We start from the raw sequence: 17,721 nt of genomic DNA, 5'->3' as shown, positions 1-17,721 counted from the left end.
ATTAATATTATCATAATAAAAATCTCCACTGCAAAATGATATTTCTTGTTTTTATTTATTTATTTATTTATTTTCGGTACGCGGGCCTCTCACTGCTGTGGCCTCTCCCGTTGCGGAGCACAGGCTCCGGACGCGCAGGCTCAGCGGCCATGGTTCACGGGCCCAGCCGCTCCGCGGCATGTGGGATCTTCCCGGACCGGGGCATGAACCCGTGTTCCCTGCATCGGCAGGCGGACTCTCAACCACTGTGCCACCAGGGAAGCCCGCAAAATGATATTTCAAGGGACCCAAAAGAATGAAAGCTTTACTCTTTATTCCCTCATCTGATGACTGATCACTAAGAAGTATCTGAAGCAGTATCACCCCTAGACCAGGATGAGAAATCCCTGACCCTGGTCCCCAAACTTCTGAGGACCCTACCTTTGCCTTCCTTTGGCCTTATCCCTGGCCATGGAGTGAGATGTCTGTGTTGCTAAGGGGAATTGCCTACTCAGAGCCTGTGTGTCCTCTATCAGACCACATGTGGGGTAACCTGGACAGAGGAATTCCAAGGTCACCTGGTCCAAGCAACTTCCATGGCTTCTTTTCCACCTTTATCCTCCCAAGGATGGATAAGTCACAGGTCAGAGGCTAGGGTTCAGCTCTCCTCCTCCTTCCTGTTATTATCTGCTGTGGAACTCTGAAGAGTCTGAGAAATCTAAATTCAAACCTAATCTTTTAGGTTGTTATGAAGATGTCAAGATAGGAGTGTTTAAATATCTATTTAACAATTTGCTAGCTTGATTTATCACTTTAAAGTATTTAGATATAGTGGCTGTTGACCCCAATGTGTACTTTTGACCTTGACCACCTCAAATGTTAGGAGGTGGGCCTCATTTGAAGATAATGTCATTGTGAAGCTCATATAATTAAATGCCTTTCCATTTGAATTGTTTCTAAAAGTTCTTTGAAATAAAGGTAAAATGAATCTTACTCTTCCAATCACTAGCGTTTTTTTTTCTAAATGAGAAACTTCCAATTTCAAATTATTATGTCCCTCTATCTACCGTTAAAATACTCAGTGAAGGAATATCTTCCTAGAGGTAGAACAGAACTTGATTCTGTTAATATTTTTAAAAAATAACAAACTTTCATTATCTTGCTCTTCATTTCAAAGTTTTTCATGAATCTGCCATTCTTCCCTCTCTCCTACCCGTGAATTGTCTTTCTTTCAATCAATGATAAGAATTTTTCAAAACAGAAAATTTTATTTGAGCCCACCCTCACTTTACAGAAAAAGAAATTGAGGATTTTATGGAGGGGTAACATGATTTTTTAGTTAAAGTGGTTTAGGTGTTTGGGTTCGTATAAGTTTGGCAGGCTCAAATCAGTTTGATTTTTATTTTATACTTATTTTAAAAATGATTTTATAGAGATGCAGAGGGTAGAAAGATTCATCACTTGGGGAAGGGAGTTCTCAGCAATAATCACATTTTACCCAGGAGTCCATCTCACCGCTCATTCACAGAGGGTCCTATAGGCAGGAGTTAACTTAATTAGTTAACTAGGTATTCCATTCACATAGGTAGCGTGCGCGCGCGCGCGCGCGCGTGCGTGCGTGCGTGCGTGCGTGTGTGTGTGTGTGTGTGTGTGTATTCTCCATCCACCCTGTTTTTCCTACTCTAGCCCTGACAGGTGACCACTGTTATCAGGTATTGTGTGTGCACACATGGTTTCTTTAGACAAATACAGGTGCTTATACAACTGCTCTTTTCACTTTACAACCTTGCAGATCTTTCCTTATCAGTTCAGAAAGAACTTCCTTTTTCTTTCTTGAATGTTTCATAGAATTATCCCATCACATGGCTATCTCATAATTTATTTTTGTTAATAACTTTCATTTCTTTTCTTTTTTTTTTTTTTTTTTTTTTTTTTGGGTTACGCGGGCCTCTCACTGCTGTGGCCTCTACCGCTGCAGAGCACAGGCTCCGGACGCGCAGGCTCAGCGGCCATGGCTCACGGGCCCAGCCGCTCCGCGGCATGTGGGATCTTCCCGGACCGGGGCACGAACCCGTGTCCCCTGCATCGGCAGGCGGACTCTCAACCACTGCGCCACCAGGGAAGCCCTAACTTTCATTTCTTAAGAACAGTTTTATATTTACAAAAATATTGTGAATATAATACAGAGAATTCCCATCTATTTGTTTTCCCCTATTATTAACATTTTATTTTAGCATGGTACACTTGTTACAATTATTGAGCTAGTATCAATACATTAATATTAACTAAAGTCTATATTTTGTTCAGATTTCCTTAGTTTTACCATTTTCTGTTCCAGGAAATCATATTACATTTACTCATCATGTCTCCTTAGGTTCCTCTTGGTCGTGAGAGTTTCTTAGACTTTCCTTGGTTTTGTTGACCTTGACAGCTTTGAGGAATACCAGTCAGGTATTTTGTAAAATGTCCCTCAATTGAGATCTATATAATTTGTTTTTGTACAAATATGTTTTGTACAAAGCATCTTTTGATGAATGCTTGATTTTTCCCCCAGCTGTCTGCTATTACTAACAATGCTTACTAACAGTGCACATCAGCTACTTTACACATTGCTGGTATAAAGCATAAACTTCCAGAATAGGCATTGGGAAGCTAAAAATAAATGCATTTGTAATTTTGCACTATTGCCAAATTATCTTCCATAGGGGCTATGTCACTTTATACTATATGTATAAGAGTACCTGTTTTCTGACAGCTATGCCAACAGAGCATGTTGTAAAATGTTTGGGTTTTTGCCTGTCTGATAGGAGAAAATTGGTATCTGAGTGTGGTTTTAAAGTTCTAGTAACGTTTATAATGAATGAAGAATTATATATATATATTATGGCTTATTATAACAGATTCTTTTCTTCCATTATATACATTTTTAAAATATTTTATTTATTTATTTGGTTGCTCTGGGTCTTAGTTGCAGCAGGCAGGCTCTTTAGTTGTGGCACACAAACTCTTAGCTGCAGCATGCATGTGGGATCTAGTTCTCTGACCAGGGATCGAACCCTGGGTCCCCTGCACTGGGAGTGTGAAGTCTTATACACTGCACCACCAGGGAAGTCCCTCCATTATATTTCTTACGTGTTTTTTGTGTGTATGAAAGCTATTGATTTCTGTATAATAATTTCATAAGGTAGAGGTAATTTTAGCTCAGTATCTCAGGGATGCTTGCCAAGTGCCCCCATGTTAGGTCTTGTACTCATATGTTGAATCTTGTTCTCAAATGCAATAGTTGTTAACAGGTTGACTTCTATCTAGACATAATTATATACTCAAAAGAAACTGCTATTAACCATCTCAAGAGATGTCCAAGGAAGGTTACATTTCTGGCTTCTAGTAAAAATATTGTTCTGAGACTTCCCTGGTGGTCCACTGGGTAGGACTCTGCGCTCCCAATGCAGGGGGCCCAGGTTCGAGCCCTGGTCGAGGAACTAGATCCCACATGCATGCCGCAACTAAGAAGTCCACATACTGCAACTAAAGATCCCACATGCCACACTAAAAAGATCCCGCATACTGCAATGAAGACATGGTGCAGCCAAAAATAAATTAATTAATAAATATTTTTTTTTAATTAGCTTTCCTTAAAAAAAAAAAAGAATATTGCTCTGTAGTGTGTTTCCTTTGCCATCCTGTACCGTCTTAACCTAATGTCAGCTAGGACAGGCCCTCATCCTTTCTGTGGAGAGCAGAGATCATCACCCAGGTACAGAGAAGTGACCTTAGCACTGACCTCACTTTATAAGCAAGCCACAAAAATATGGCAATAACATCTACAATGGAGGCATCCAACCATGTTTTAGCAAATATTCTGCAAAGGAAGAGTGATATATTATAATTGCTTGAGGAAGCAAATTAATTCTGAGAGCTTCTGAAGAAAGGATTGCTATTTACTTTTCATCTTCATGGAGAACCCTCATGTGTGTTTGGGAAGATTTTATAAAGGATCTGAATAATAATAAGCTTGTCAGACACAGGTGAGGACAAAATCATGGCTTCAAGGATGGCAGAAAATCACACTGTTTGTTTCTCCCCCTCTAATTTCTGTAATTTTCTTAGTTTAATAATTCAACAGTTTGTTGTGGGCCTACCATCTTGTTAGATACTGGTAAGAGGTCTGGAGGTATAAATATGCTATTATACACTCCCTGATGCCCTACATAATTAAAATTTAAGTGAAGGACACAGAATTGGAGAAAAATAATGATGAATTTATATTTTAAGTGCTATTAAAGAGGTATGCAGTAAGGAGTGTTACAAGAAGTAAAAATAATTCTATAGGGGTTAGAGAGAGAAATGAGAGGTAATCAAGAGGAGGTAGGAGATTACAGAAGAGAAGAGATGACATTTAAGGCATGAGAATGATCAAGACAGACTGAGCTGTCTAATCTCACATAAGCCCTCACTCGATTGGTCCCTTTAGAATAGAGCCACCTTCCACAAAGAATGGTCCCTTACCTTGGGCATTTGTGTGCTGATTTTAGGTGGCAAACTGATACAACTTTAAATAAAATCTATTTACTCAGAAAATTATTCTCTTTGTCATTCTAATTGAAAACTTCTGATTAAATCAAGGAGAAAGGAGAAAGTCTGTTTGTAACTGGTATCCTTTTTTTATATCTTCTAACACTTGCATTACTTTTTCTTTTCCTTGCATTACTTATATTTTTAAAATTATTTTTATTTATTTATTTATTTTTGGCTGCGTTGGGTCTTCGTTGCTGTGCACGGGCTTTCTCTAGTTGCGGCGACCAGGGACTACTCTTCGTTGAGGTGCATAGGCTTCTCAACGTGGTGGCTTCTTTTTGTTGTGGAGCTCAGGCTCTAGGCGCGCGGGCTCAGTAGTTGTGCCTCGCAGGTGCTAGAGCGCAGGCTCAGTAGTTGTGGCACACAGGCTTAGCTGCTCTGCAGCATGTGGGATCTTCCTGGACCAGAGCTCGAACCTGTGTCCCCTGCATTGTCAGGCGGATTCTTAACCACTGTGCCACCAGGGAAGTCTCTCATCATATTTATTTTGGTTTTTTTGTGTTTTTTTTTTTTGCGGTACGCGGGCCTCTCACTGCTGCGGCCTCTCCCGCTGCGGAGCACAGGCTCCGGACGCGCAGGCTCAGCGGCCATGGCTCACGGGCCCAGCTACTCCGCGGCATGTGGGATCCTCCCGGGCCGGGGCACGAACCCGCGTCCCCTGCATCGGCAGGCGGACTCTCAACCACTGCGCCACCAGGGAAACCCAGGATTTATGTTTTGCTTGTAACTTTTTTTATTTTGAAATAATTTGACTTATAGAAAAGTTACATAGAACAGGAGAGCTCCTGTGTACACTTGATGTTCCTTCCCCTAACATTTAACAATTTACATGACCCACAGTATAATGATCAAAACTAAGAAATTAACATTGCTATAATACCTAATAATAGAGAATAACAATAATTAATCTACAGACTTTCTTTGGGTTACCCTGTTTTCCCTATCATCCTTTTCCACGATCCTGTCCAGGATCTCACATGTAGTTGTCAGCTCTGCTTAGTCTCCAACAATGTGAATCATTCCTCAGTCTCTCCTTGTCTTTCATGACTTTGACACTTTTGAAGAATATTAGTTAGGTTTTCTATAGAATTTGCTATTTTCTCATGATTAAATTGAGTTTTATGCATTTTTGATCAGAATTCACAGAAGTGATGTGTCCTTCTTAGGACATCATAATCCAGGAGTTCATGATATTGGTATCTTATACCAGTGATGTTAACTCCCATCACTTGGTTAAGGTGCTATTTGCCAGGTTTCTCCACTATTTTTACCTTTATAATTAATAAATATTTGGGGGAGACACTTTAAGATTATGAAAATACCCTGTTTCTATTCCACTGATTTTATTATCCACTGATGGATCTTGCCTGCAACAAATATTACTGTGGTGTTCTGTTTCAGTATTTTCCTCATTTCTTCCACATTTATTAATTGGAATTTTTATGTAAGATAGACTGTCTCTTCACTCCCATTTATTTTAAAATTTATTAATATCAATAAGATTCATGGATATTTATTTTATTCTATGGATTATAATCCAATCCTATTGTTATTTATTTCTTGCTCAAATTGTTTCATCTTTGGTCACTGAAAGTCCTTTCTAGTTTGCCCCTATGTCTTTTTGATATGCTGCCATTGTTTTTTTGTTTTTTGTTTTTTTGCGGTACACGGGCCTCTCACTGTTGTGGCCTCTCCGATTGCGGAGCACAGGCTCCGGACGCGCAGGCTCAGCGGCCATGGCTCAGGGGCCTAGCCGCTCCGCGGCATGTGGGATCTCCCTGAACCCGTGTCCCCTGCATCAGCAGGCGGACTCTCAACCACTGCGCCACCAAGGAAGCCCCTGCCATTGGTTTTTGAGTACTTCCTTACTTTTCTTGGCATCACAAGATGCTCCAGAATCACTTTATTTTCCCTGTCCCACCCCCGGAGTTAACAACTTCTCCAAAAAAAGAACTTAAATCAAATCAAATCAAATCAAATCTTACAGTATAAATACTAAACATAGGAAAAAATTAACAACATAAAAAATTAGGGCTTTCCTGGTGGCGCAGTGGTTGGGAGTCCGCCTGCCAATGCGGGGGGCGCGGGTTCGTGCCCCGGTCTGGGAGGGTCCCGCGTGACGCGGAGCGTTTGGCCCCGTGGGCCGTGGCCGCTGAGCCTGCGCATCCGGAGCCTGTGCTCCGTAGCGGGAGAGGCCGCGGCAGTGAGAGGCCTGCGTACCACAAAAAGAAAAAATTAATTAATTAATTATCATTAAAAACTTTAATTTTTTTAAATTAAAAAATAAGACAAGGTGGCATCATTTTTTAAAAAATATTTATTTATTTATTTATGGCTGCATTGTTGCTGCGCTAGGGCTTTATCTAGTTGTGATGAGCGCGGGCTACTCTTTGTTGCAGTGCATGGGCTTCTCAGTGTGGTGGCTTCTCTTGTGTGGAGCACGGGCTCTAGGTGCATGGGCTTCAGTAGTTGTGGCACACAGGCTCAGTAGTTGTGGCTCACAGGCTTAGTTACTCCGTGGCATGTGGGATCTTCCCAGACCAGGGATCTAACCTGTGTCGCCTGCATTGGTAGGCAGATTCTTAACCACTGCGCCACCAGGGAAGTCTCATGGCATCATTTTTTGTCCCTTAGAATTTGGCTGCTACTTGAATTACAGTTTTCCTCTCAGGCCTAGGTTGAGAGTATTCATCAGATGCGCACAATATTACATCATGGAGCAGTGGAGGGGTATTATATTCAGGGTGAATACTAAAATTCACAGCATAAAGATTAAGAGCATACACTTTAGAGTCAGATTGGCTGGGCTCAAATTCTAATTCAACCCCTTATTAGCCATATGACATTAAGCATGTTACTTAACTTCTGTGTGTCTTAGTTTCTTCATGTGTAAAAATGAGGTTAATAATGGTACTTAAAGTGTTTAGAAGAGTTCTTGGCACATAATAAGCATAAAATTTTACCACCAATTTATAGTGCTCTTTAAATCTTACCAAGGACTTTCAATTATATTAGCTCATTTTTATCACCAATAGCACTAGGTGTATTCCTATTTCAAACTTACAGATAAAGAAGCTGAGGCTGAGAAAGGTTAAGTAATTTTGCAGGATCATCATCTTTAAAGCGATAAAAACAAGACTCAAACTTCAGTCATCCAGCTGCAAACTCTAGGTAGGAATGTAAGCGCCAACTGTGGAAAGTAGAACATTAAAAAAAACTAATAGGACAAAATTCTGTATTAACAAATTACCTGAGAACTCGTAGTGCTGAAGTCAGACTTCAGTGAGGTCTTTTCCTGAGTCTATCTGGATTTCTTTTCTTTCTTTCTTTAAAAAAAACACAAAAAACATATATATATATATATTTATTTATTTAGACTGCGCCGGGTCTTAGTTGCGTGGGATCTTCGTTGTGGCATGCAGGATCTTTAGTTGCAGCATGCGGGATCTTTTTTTTTCGTTGCAGCATGTGGACTTTAGTTGTGGCATGCATATGAGATCTAGTTCCCTGACCAGGGATTGAACCTGGGCCCCTTACATTGGGAGCACAGAGTCTTACCCACTGGACCACCAAGAAAGTCCTTATCTGGATTTCTTAACCTGGTCTATGACATCAGCTTTAAAAAAATTTTAAAAATCCTGATTTATTTATGCAAAATTGTGTATATGTGTATTTTTTTTTCTGGGAAAAGTTTTCACATGTTTCATCAAATTCTCTAAGGAATTTGTAAACCCCAAAAGGTTAAGAACTTTGCCTGGACCGCCTGAATTTTCTGACAACCTACTTACGTGGAGTGGTTATGTTTACTTGACGCCATATTGGGGCAACTCACATCCTGATGGGAAGATAGCTAAAATTTTTTCTTATCTCTTTTTACACTTTTTATCATGGTAATTTTCATACATTCACAAAAGTGCAATTTCTATATACCCATCACTCAGCTTCAAAAATGTTTAACACAGGGCTTCCCTGGTGGCGCAGTGGTTGAGAGTCCGTCTGCCGATACAGGAGACGCAGGTTCGTGCCCCAGTCTGGGAAGATTCCACACGCCGCGGAGCGGCTAGGCCCGTGAGCCATGGCCGCTGAGCCTGCGCGTCTGGTGCCTGTACTCCGCAACAGGAGAGCCCGCGTACCGCAAAAAAGAAAAAAAAAAAAAATGTTTAACATAGAGTCAATCTTGTTTTACTAATAATCCTCAAACACACACATTCCCCTCTTGATTATTTTAACAAAACCCCACTTCATTTCATTTCATCTGAAAATATTCTAGGTTGTCATATAACTAAATCTCAATATAATCCCAGTATACCATAGAGAACCAATTGTAAAGTCTATTATTATTATTATTTTTTAACAAATTTATTTTAATTAATTAATTTATTTATTTTTGCCATGTTGGGTCTTCGTTTCTGTGCTAGGGCTTTCTCTAGTTGTGGCAAGCGGGGGCCACTCTTCATCGCGATGTGCGGGCCTCTCACTATCGCAGCCTCTCTTGTTGTGGAGCACAAGCTCCAGACGCGCAGGCTCAGTAGTTGTGGCTCACGGGCCTAGTTGCTCCGCGGCATGTGGGATCCTCCCAGACCGGGGCTCGAACCCGTGTCCCCTGCCTTAGCAGGCAGATTCTCAACCACTGCGCCACCAGGGAAGCCCTAAAGTCTATGATTTATTCAATTATTTTTCATTCAACAGAATTTTATGAAGTACCTAATATTGTAAGGTACTAGAGAAGAAAGGTACTAGAGAAGGTACTAGAGAAGAAAGGTACTAGAGAAGGTACTAGAGAAGAAAGGTATCACATCACATGTTACTTTTTGAAGTCCTAAGATTTGGGCTTCTAGATGCCCTCGAAAAATAGCTCAAGGCCAAAATAGCTCAAGGCCAATTCATCCTTGATTTCTAACCATCTCTCTGCAACCCCTCCTCCCTATCAATCCATTTGTAAGTCCAATCAGCTGCATTTCCAAAATGTATACCAAATTTCTCCATGTCTATTCATCTCAGTTGCTTTATCTTAGCCCTAGCCATCGCTGGCTTTCTGCTGCACTCTGAAGAGTCTTCTAACTGGTTTTCACGTTTCCGCTCTTGTCTCTCTATATTCCATTACCTGCTCAGGGAGATATGAACAGAAGCATTGAAGACAACATAAATGTCCATCAGCCAAAGAATGGATAAATTGTGGTATTTTAATATAAAAGAATACTAAACAGTTGTTTAAAATAAATGAATAAGAACTCCATATGAATGAATAAATCTCAAAAAAATACAACAGAGGGGAAAAAGAGCAAGTTGCAGAATAGGTACAGTATGGTACCATTCATATAAAGTTTAAAGACATGCAATATCAATTATACCTTAATTTAAAAAAGCAAAGCAGTGTTACACACATTGTTTATGGACATGTATGCGTGTGTGTGAGTGTGAGTGTGTGTGTGTGTGTGTATGTGTGTGGTAAAGCACAAAAACATGAATGAATATTATAAACATAAAATTCAGAATAGGAGTTACCTTTAAAGAGGGAGGGGAGGGACTTCCCTGGTGGTCCAGTGGTAAAAAATCCACCTTACAATGCAGGGGACGCGGGTTTGATCCCTGGTCAGGGAAATAAGATCCCACATGCTGCAGGGCAACTAAGCCAGTGTATCGCAACTACTGAGCTGGTGTGCCTCAACTAGAGCCTGCGTGCCGCAAACTACAGAGCTGACGCGCTCAGGAGCCTGCACGCCACAACTAGAGAAGAGAAAACCCACACGCCACAACTAGGGAGAAGCCCACGCGTGGCAAAGAGAGATCCCACATGCCTCAACGAAGATCCTGCGTGCCGCAACTAGGACCCCATGCAGCCAAAAATAAATAAAATGAATAAATAAATAATAAATAAATCTTAAAAAAAAAGAAAAAAGAGGGAGGGGAATAGGATTGAGAAGGGTACCATGGGGATTTCACTGAATCTAATTTCTTGCAGTATCCATATGCTTGTTATCCATACATTTTTGGATACCTGAAATATTTTATAATTAAAAAAACACAAAAATCAAATCAAGGTCACATAAAATTCTCCAATGACTTTTCATTATTCCTTAAAAGAAATCCAAACCTCTTACCAAGGTACAGCAATAGGTCCTATATGATCTGGCTCCTTACTGACTCCCCAACCTCCTCTCTTCCCCGCCCCCCATCAATCACCATGTTTTGGCCTCACTGAATTTGTTTCTATTCCTTGAAGAAGTCAAGTTTGTTCTGATCTCAGGACCTTTGGTACTAGCTCTTACCTCTACCCTTAGAACATTCTCCTGTGTGTTCACCCATTTGGATTCTCATCATTTAGGTCTCAGCTCAAGCAAGCCTTTGTTTGACCATCCTATTTAAAACGGTCCCCACCTATTCTGTTTTTCTCTACACATCATCCTTTCATTCCCTTAACAGCACTCATTACCCTTCAAGGTCTCTTGTTTATGTATTTACTGAATGATTTCTACTGGAATGTAAGCTCCTTGTCTGTCTTTCCTACTGCTATAGCCTGGCCATTACAACAATGCCTCATGCATAGGAAGCACTTGATAAATTTTTGTTGAATGAGCAAATTATTCTTATACTGAATAACGAGAAAAATCTCCTAACCTACTGTTTGTAAAGGAACAGAGCCTAGAAACTAAAGTACTTTTTTGGGGGGGTTTCTTTTCCAGCTGTTAAAGGTTTTCTTTACTATGATTTGCATCAAAGGGTAATAAATCAAAATTTGTATTTTGATGATAGGCACTGGTATCAGCTCCTTTTCATTGTCTCTAATGTGGACAATAAAATTGGGTGATGTAATAAGTCAATCTGTACTTTGATGTACTGTCATGTATCTATTGCTAAGCCTTGTTGCTTTATCTTATACATTCTCTACAATGCTAATCTGGAAACATATGCTTAAACAATCAGTTCCTTCCTAGAATGTAGGAGTAAACTCAAGGGCATTTTGTCACGTTTCTATTTGTCATAAATAGAATTAGGAATAATTATTGACATTGTAAAATGTTCTTAAAACATGTGAGCCTTAGTGAATTCAACTTTTGTCTGGAGTGTACCCTGATTAGCACTGACTTCTCTAAGGAGAGGCTCTGCCCTTCGGAGCTTGCACTGAGATAACACAGTCTTAGTATGCGTAGCTCACTTAATTAATTTTCCTCTGGAAGTTACTTCAAATTTTCATTTTTAATAAAGGTATTTTTATAAAGGTATTTTTTTTTCACTTTTGAATGTATGCTGCATTGACTTCATCACTTAATTCAATAGCAATTCAAAAAATCTTCCAAGGTTGATAGGTTTAATCTTTGGATTAAAGATAAACATATATGCTTTTCTTCTTTCTGGCTAGGTCTAGCTCTCCAGCTAAGATACAGAGCATATGTCTTACATTAGAGAATCTTATCAGGCTCAGAAGATGTACTCCCATTTCCTGTTCATACCACGCTTACATGCTGTGGAGCTAAATTATAATCATAGCTGCTATGCTATTTTTAAAATGCACTTACAATTTGAGCTCCTGGCTCCCTTTTGGAACCACGACCATACTGCCACTTTCTCCTCACAGGCGCTATTTTATAGTAGTTGTGTCGCTGAAATAAGAAATATCTTTATGCTAACATCCTTCTGGAAACCAATAAACCTTGCTAACTTGATGGGAAGTTTAGTTGGTGAATGAGATGTACAAAAAGTTTCTTTGAATATTGAATAAAGGGATTTGATGTCTAAGTTGCATTTATTTGTTTAACAGAGAGAGGTGGGGAAAAAGTTGATCTGACAAGGTAATGAAAAAACAACAACTTTGTTTTAGAATTATACAGCAACCTCGACATAGCCTTTAAACCAAGTAAAAGCAGAGATTTGGCATTTATCTGTTACCTATTTAATCTGGAAAAAAAAGTACCTTGTAAAGTGGAGTTTGCTTATTTATTGTTGGTGGGAGTTGGTATTGGCCAGTTTTTTTTTGGCTTTCTTGAAATATCTGACTTGCTGCTTACAACTAATTAGCTAGATAATTCTGTGCTGGGTAGGTTCAACCATAACCCGTTATTGGTTTTCATATGTAAAAGTTTGGGGATAAATAATGTTTAGAAAAGTCCTCCTCCTGGTTTCATAATTCAATTTAGAGATAGAGTGCTCAAAGGGGAGAGAGAGGAGATTGAAGTTACACCTAGGAAAGAGACTTGCATTTATTTATTAATATTTTCATTTGACAGAAATTTTTATCACTTGGAGTATAAATGGGCACAGATAAAAGGATGGGTCAGCAAGCCATAGAATAAGTCTCTTTCAACTGTTTCCCTGGAGAAGAGTTCCTGAAGTAGTTCTTCATATGTTACAACTCTAACGTTCCTCTTCAGAGCCCTAATTTTGGCATCAAGACGTTGGATCATTTGGGTTCAAACATCTGTTGTTTCTGGATGGCTTTAAAATTCCATTGCAAGTTCAAAAATGCTCAAATTGCAAAGCATGTCCTTATGAGAAGTATCTACTTGGTGTATGTTTGCCCTTCTCTCTCACGAATCTTCCAGGAACACTGCATTTGGGCCTACAATTTCTGCTCTGTTTCTCTACGTGTAGCAGTAACATGAAGTGTTTCTTTTATTCAGATCCCAGCTTCAAAGATTCAACTTTGGGCATGAAGTGCCTTTCCTTGCTAAGTCTATTCTTTATGTGTTTGGAATGCACTGGAATGTATGTAAATACTTTTCAAAGTCAGGACTTATGTTTTTTTCACTCTTGTACTTGCCATTGCCTGACTGCTCCATACCAATTTCTGTTAGAACTTTTCAAGTTCTAGCAAGATTTTTTTGGAGAAAGATAATTGCAATCAGATAACCCTTAAAGGGCAAATGTAGTATAAACAAACTTCTTTTTCTGAGAAATAGTTGCATTATAGCTTTTTTTTTTTTTTACGATTCCATGAAGCATCCCAACTAAGAGATATGATTGTAAGTGGAAAATGAATTAGAAGAATAAATGTTCTCATATTGAAAAAATAGAGTTTTTGATGAACATATATTGAAGAAGGTCTAGTTCTTACGATTCTCTCACCAAGCTACTGAACTCCCTAGCTCTGTATTCTTCCAAAACTTTTGAGTATGTTTTAAAGTCACAATGGATAGACATTTATGAAACGTATAATTTTGATGGGGGAGACAACTCCATTGCAATTTGACTGGGATTTAGAATCACTTAAACACTGTTGGAGTTTAGGCAACCCTTTAAAAATGAGTCTTGGCATTGATTTCCTACACTCAATCATGTATCTAAATAAAACAATTTGGGAGATATTTTCTTTTGTATACAAACTTTGTGTTTTCTCCCTCAACCTGATAATGGTCATAAATTAATACAGCGTGTACTATCTTAAGAACTACAGTGTATTAAGTAAATGATTTATAGCAAAACAAAATAAACCAAGGAAAGGTCTCAGCCTTCAAGGGCTCTCCAGTGTTAGTAGTTAATTCTCGAATTCTCAGCCTCTGTGCTCTTTCGTTGGTAGCAGCCACCCCTCCAGTATTAAGGGTTGACTACCATGTGGGTCATTAACTCTAATCTTTCCTTGGCCCTTTGACTTCTTTATCTCCAGATGCACATAACAAGTTTTAAACCCACCCTGGACATTGACTTTCTGGACTTTCACCTCCTCAGTCTTAGCTCTGCTTTCCACAGAAGTAATTGTGATGTTTGGAAGGCTGCCCATCTTAGAGAATGCTCTGTGGTTTCCTCTTTTCTCCAAGTTCTTTTTTTTTTTTAAGAGCGTCACACACAAATTAAAGATTTTCTCTTTTAAAGAAATCATTACTACTCTTTATCCATTGGACAGAGAGGGTAATATTAGGTTGCATTCTGTCCTTTGTTGTTATACTGGTAAACATTTAAAAAATCTTTGCTACTGGATTCCAAGTTCCTTGCTGGGCTGTTTTCATCTCTGTCAAGGATGGCCTAGCGCTTGTCACTGAGAACAGAAGGGTTGAGACATGAAGCCCTGACATGAGGTGCACCTGTATTAGAGAGCTGGCTCTGCCAAGTACCAGTAAGAGACAGTTGGGCTATTGTTTAGCCCCTGTGACACTTGGTTAAATAAGATAATGTATGTAAACCACTTAGCATGTGTTTTGTACACAGTCATTACTGAAATGTTAGCTATTAGAAGCATGTATATATGTGTTAAAGCAAAGGAAGACGTGCCACTGCTGCTTGCATAATCTTTTGATCTTCACAATTTCTGGAGCATGCAGAGTGTCTCTACAGAAGAACCCAAGCAAATCTCTGATGCAAATTATTTATATTGATAGCATATGTTCATACAAACTAGTCGATAAACTCTAAGTGGCAGCCATTTCTAAACACTGCTTCTGAAGTTAAAAATTGCTGTTTTCAAGTCCCAGTGACAAAATGCATGGACAGTCCCAGCCCACGCAGAGTCTGTGAGTCTGGGATGTGCTCAGCAGCTGGGCAGTGACCTGAGGCAATGACCTAGTGGCTGGAGTCGCGGATTCCACGCTCAGCCTTTGAGTCTGGGCTTGGCAAGGTTCTTTGGCAATGAAACTTCTCTAAATAGTGGACCCCTTGGAGAATGTGAAGAAAGCTATCCATAGATAAACATATGTGGTGAGAGAGAGAGAGAGAGAGAGAGAGAGAGAAAGAGAGAGAGAGAGAGAGAGAGAGAGAGAGAATAGAAACAGATACAGAAATTGAGAAAAAAAAAAAGAGAGAAAGAAGAGAAGGAAGAGAGGATTCAAAAAGCCAGAGTACAAGTAAGAACCAGAGAGAGGCAATAAGATGCCAGACTCTGGATTCAAACAGACTTGGTTTTATTTTTTTTATTTTTTAATTATTTTATTTTATTTATTTATTTTTGACTGCATTGGGTCTTCGTTGTTGCGAGCGGGCTTTCTCTAGTTGTGGAGATCGGGAGTAACTCTTCGTTGCAGTGCGCAGGCTTCTCATTGCAGTGGCTTGTCCTATTGTGGAGCACGGGTTCTAGGTGCATGGGCTTCAGTAGTTGTGGCGCATGGGCTTAGTTGCTCCGCGGTATGTGGGATCTTCCCGGACCAGGGCTCAAACCCATGTCCCCTGCATTGGCAGGTGGATTTTTAACCACTGTGCCACTGGGGAAGCCCCCAGACTTGGTTTTAAATCCTCATTTTCAAGCTGTGTGATTCTGGACAAGTTATGTAACTTCTCTTAGTTTCTGTATTTATAAAAAGGAGCAAAAAGGAACACCCACCTCAGAAGGTTTTTGTGAAGATTAAATGAGATAATACATTTAAAAGCATGTAGCCCAGTGAATGGACTATTTTATAACTTTCTCACTTCATAACATATTGAAGACTTTTCCTCATATATGGTATTTGTGTTTATTTGTTTACTTAGATATTTGTTTTATTAGAAAAGGGCATCGGGCTTCCCTGGTGGCGCAGTGGTTGAGAATCCGCCTGCCAATGCAGGGGACATGGGTTCGAGCCCTGGTGTGGGAAGATCCCACATGCCGCGGAGCAACTAAACCCGTGCGTCACAACTACTGAAGCCCGCGTGCCTAGATCCGGTGCTCCGCAAAAAGAGAAGCCACAGCAATGAGAAGCCCGCACACTGCAATGAAGAGTAGCGCCTGCTCGCCACAACTAGAGAAAAGCCGACGCACAGCAACAAAGACCCAATGCAGCCGAAAATAAATAAATAAATAAATTTATTTTAAAAAAAAGAAAAGAAAAGGGCATCGCTAGAACCAAATGCATATGGTCCCATGTCAATCTAGAGAGATTCTTATTGCTGTTTTTGCAGGGACAATTACAGATAAATGATGCTGGGGGCTTTTATTTTCTCTCTTCTAAAGGGGCATGACTGTACCATTTTAAGAAATATTGATTTAGTGGTTCAAATGCCCAAATGAGAGTCACAAGGCATCCACTCACTTATTCTTTCACTTGACCAGAGTTCACTAGGGCGAAGCCAAGTTCCGAGTTACGTGGACCTTGGGGTGTATGGGGTGGAGGTGGGCACACAGTGGGGAACTAAATAGAGGCTCTGCCCTGACTGAGTCCAAGGATTTTCCTCCTTGCTCTACCCCTCTGATAGGCAGGAGGACGTTTCTCTTGTTGTACCAGGGTGCAATGCCAGGGCTTCCCAAGTTGTTATACAGTCAGAGCCCTAAAGTAGATTGTAGGCTGCACTTCTGCTCCATCTGTCCCATTTACATATCATTCTATTCTGACTTTGACTCACTGACTCATGCTGGTCTGAGCACCTTACACTTCAGTTCTCACATCTGTAAAATGGAATGATGGTGATTGTTAATTCCCTTCCTTCAGGGACTGTTACAAATTGTAAAATTAACAAGTTATACTTGGAAAGCATTTTAACCTCTCAATTGAAAAGCAGAGAAGTAGTTCAAGGTATAGTTTATATATTCATTGCATTTAATAATTTCCTTGCAGATTATGTTCTTCAAAATGGGCATGGATGTCTTCAATTTAATAATTCAACCCAACTATATTTATTGAACACCTATTACAAAAAAGATAGAAAAATCATTAAGATCTTTGCCCCTCAGTTGGTAAATTGAACTACTTTCCGATTTTACTTGTGTAGTCTCAAAGGGACCTATTTATCTAATTGCATATAAATTTAACATTCATATCGCTAATTGGATCCTTACCTAGTCTCCCATGTACACCCCACAAAGAGGTTAGAAAGAAATTTGATACTTAGCACCTGATGATTTTCATCTATTAAAGGCTTCTGAAAAACAGTGTATATCAACAGGAAGGGGGAATCTTCATTTATCCTATTTGCTAGCTAATAAACAGAGTGAAACAGGAGAGGGAGAAAGGAATGAGCGTAGAGGTCTGTCGACACTTGGAGAGCTACTGTCATCCACAACAACTCAGTAATTTCTCACATTCTTCCTTCTCCTCTTCTATAGGCTTAATTACTCAAGGCTTTGCTGGGATTTGAAGCTTATCCTATTATTTAAAGATCGAAATCAGGATATGAGAAATAAACACAGGGCATCATGTTTACTTTCAGCCTCAGTCTCTAGTAGGGTTTTAACTGTTTAACTAAAGATAGTCTCCAATTTGATTTCACTAGTATACTCCAACATTTCACTAGTATACTCCAAATCTCCATGTAAGGTTACAGACCTAT

The 17,721-nt window shown here is 39.7% G+C and overlaps 1 long non-coding RNA gene across 3 annotated transcripts in view; it reads right to left on the bottom strand.

Annotated features, from left to right (window-relative positions):
- LOC109548391 (uncharacterized) overlaps nucleotides 1–17,721 on the bottom strand; it is a 109,293-nt gene that overhangs the window by 34,089 nt on the left and 57,483 nt on the right. For all 3 annotated transcript variants that reach the window (XR_004528157.2, XR_002174471.3, XR_012334033.1), the window contains exon 3: nucleotides 7,808–7,883. This is a non-coding gene — a long non-coding RNA (uncharacterized lncRNA). The remainder of the gene's footprint in view (nucleotides 1–7,807; nucleotides 7,884–17,721) is intronic.

Source organism: Tursiops truncatus, chromosome 9 (genome assembly GCF_011762595.2).
Source record: "Tursiops truncatus isolate mTurTru1 chromosome 9, mTurTru1.mat.Y, whole genome shotgun sequence".
NCBI classification, from domain to species: domain Eukaryota; kingdom Metazoa; phylum Chordata; class Mammalia; order Artiodactyla; family Delphinidae; genus Tursiops; species Tursiops truncatus.
This window is presented reverse-complemented; position numbering and strand designations above follow the sequence as displayed.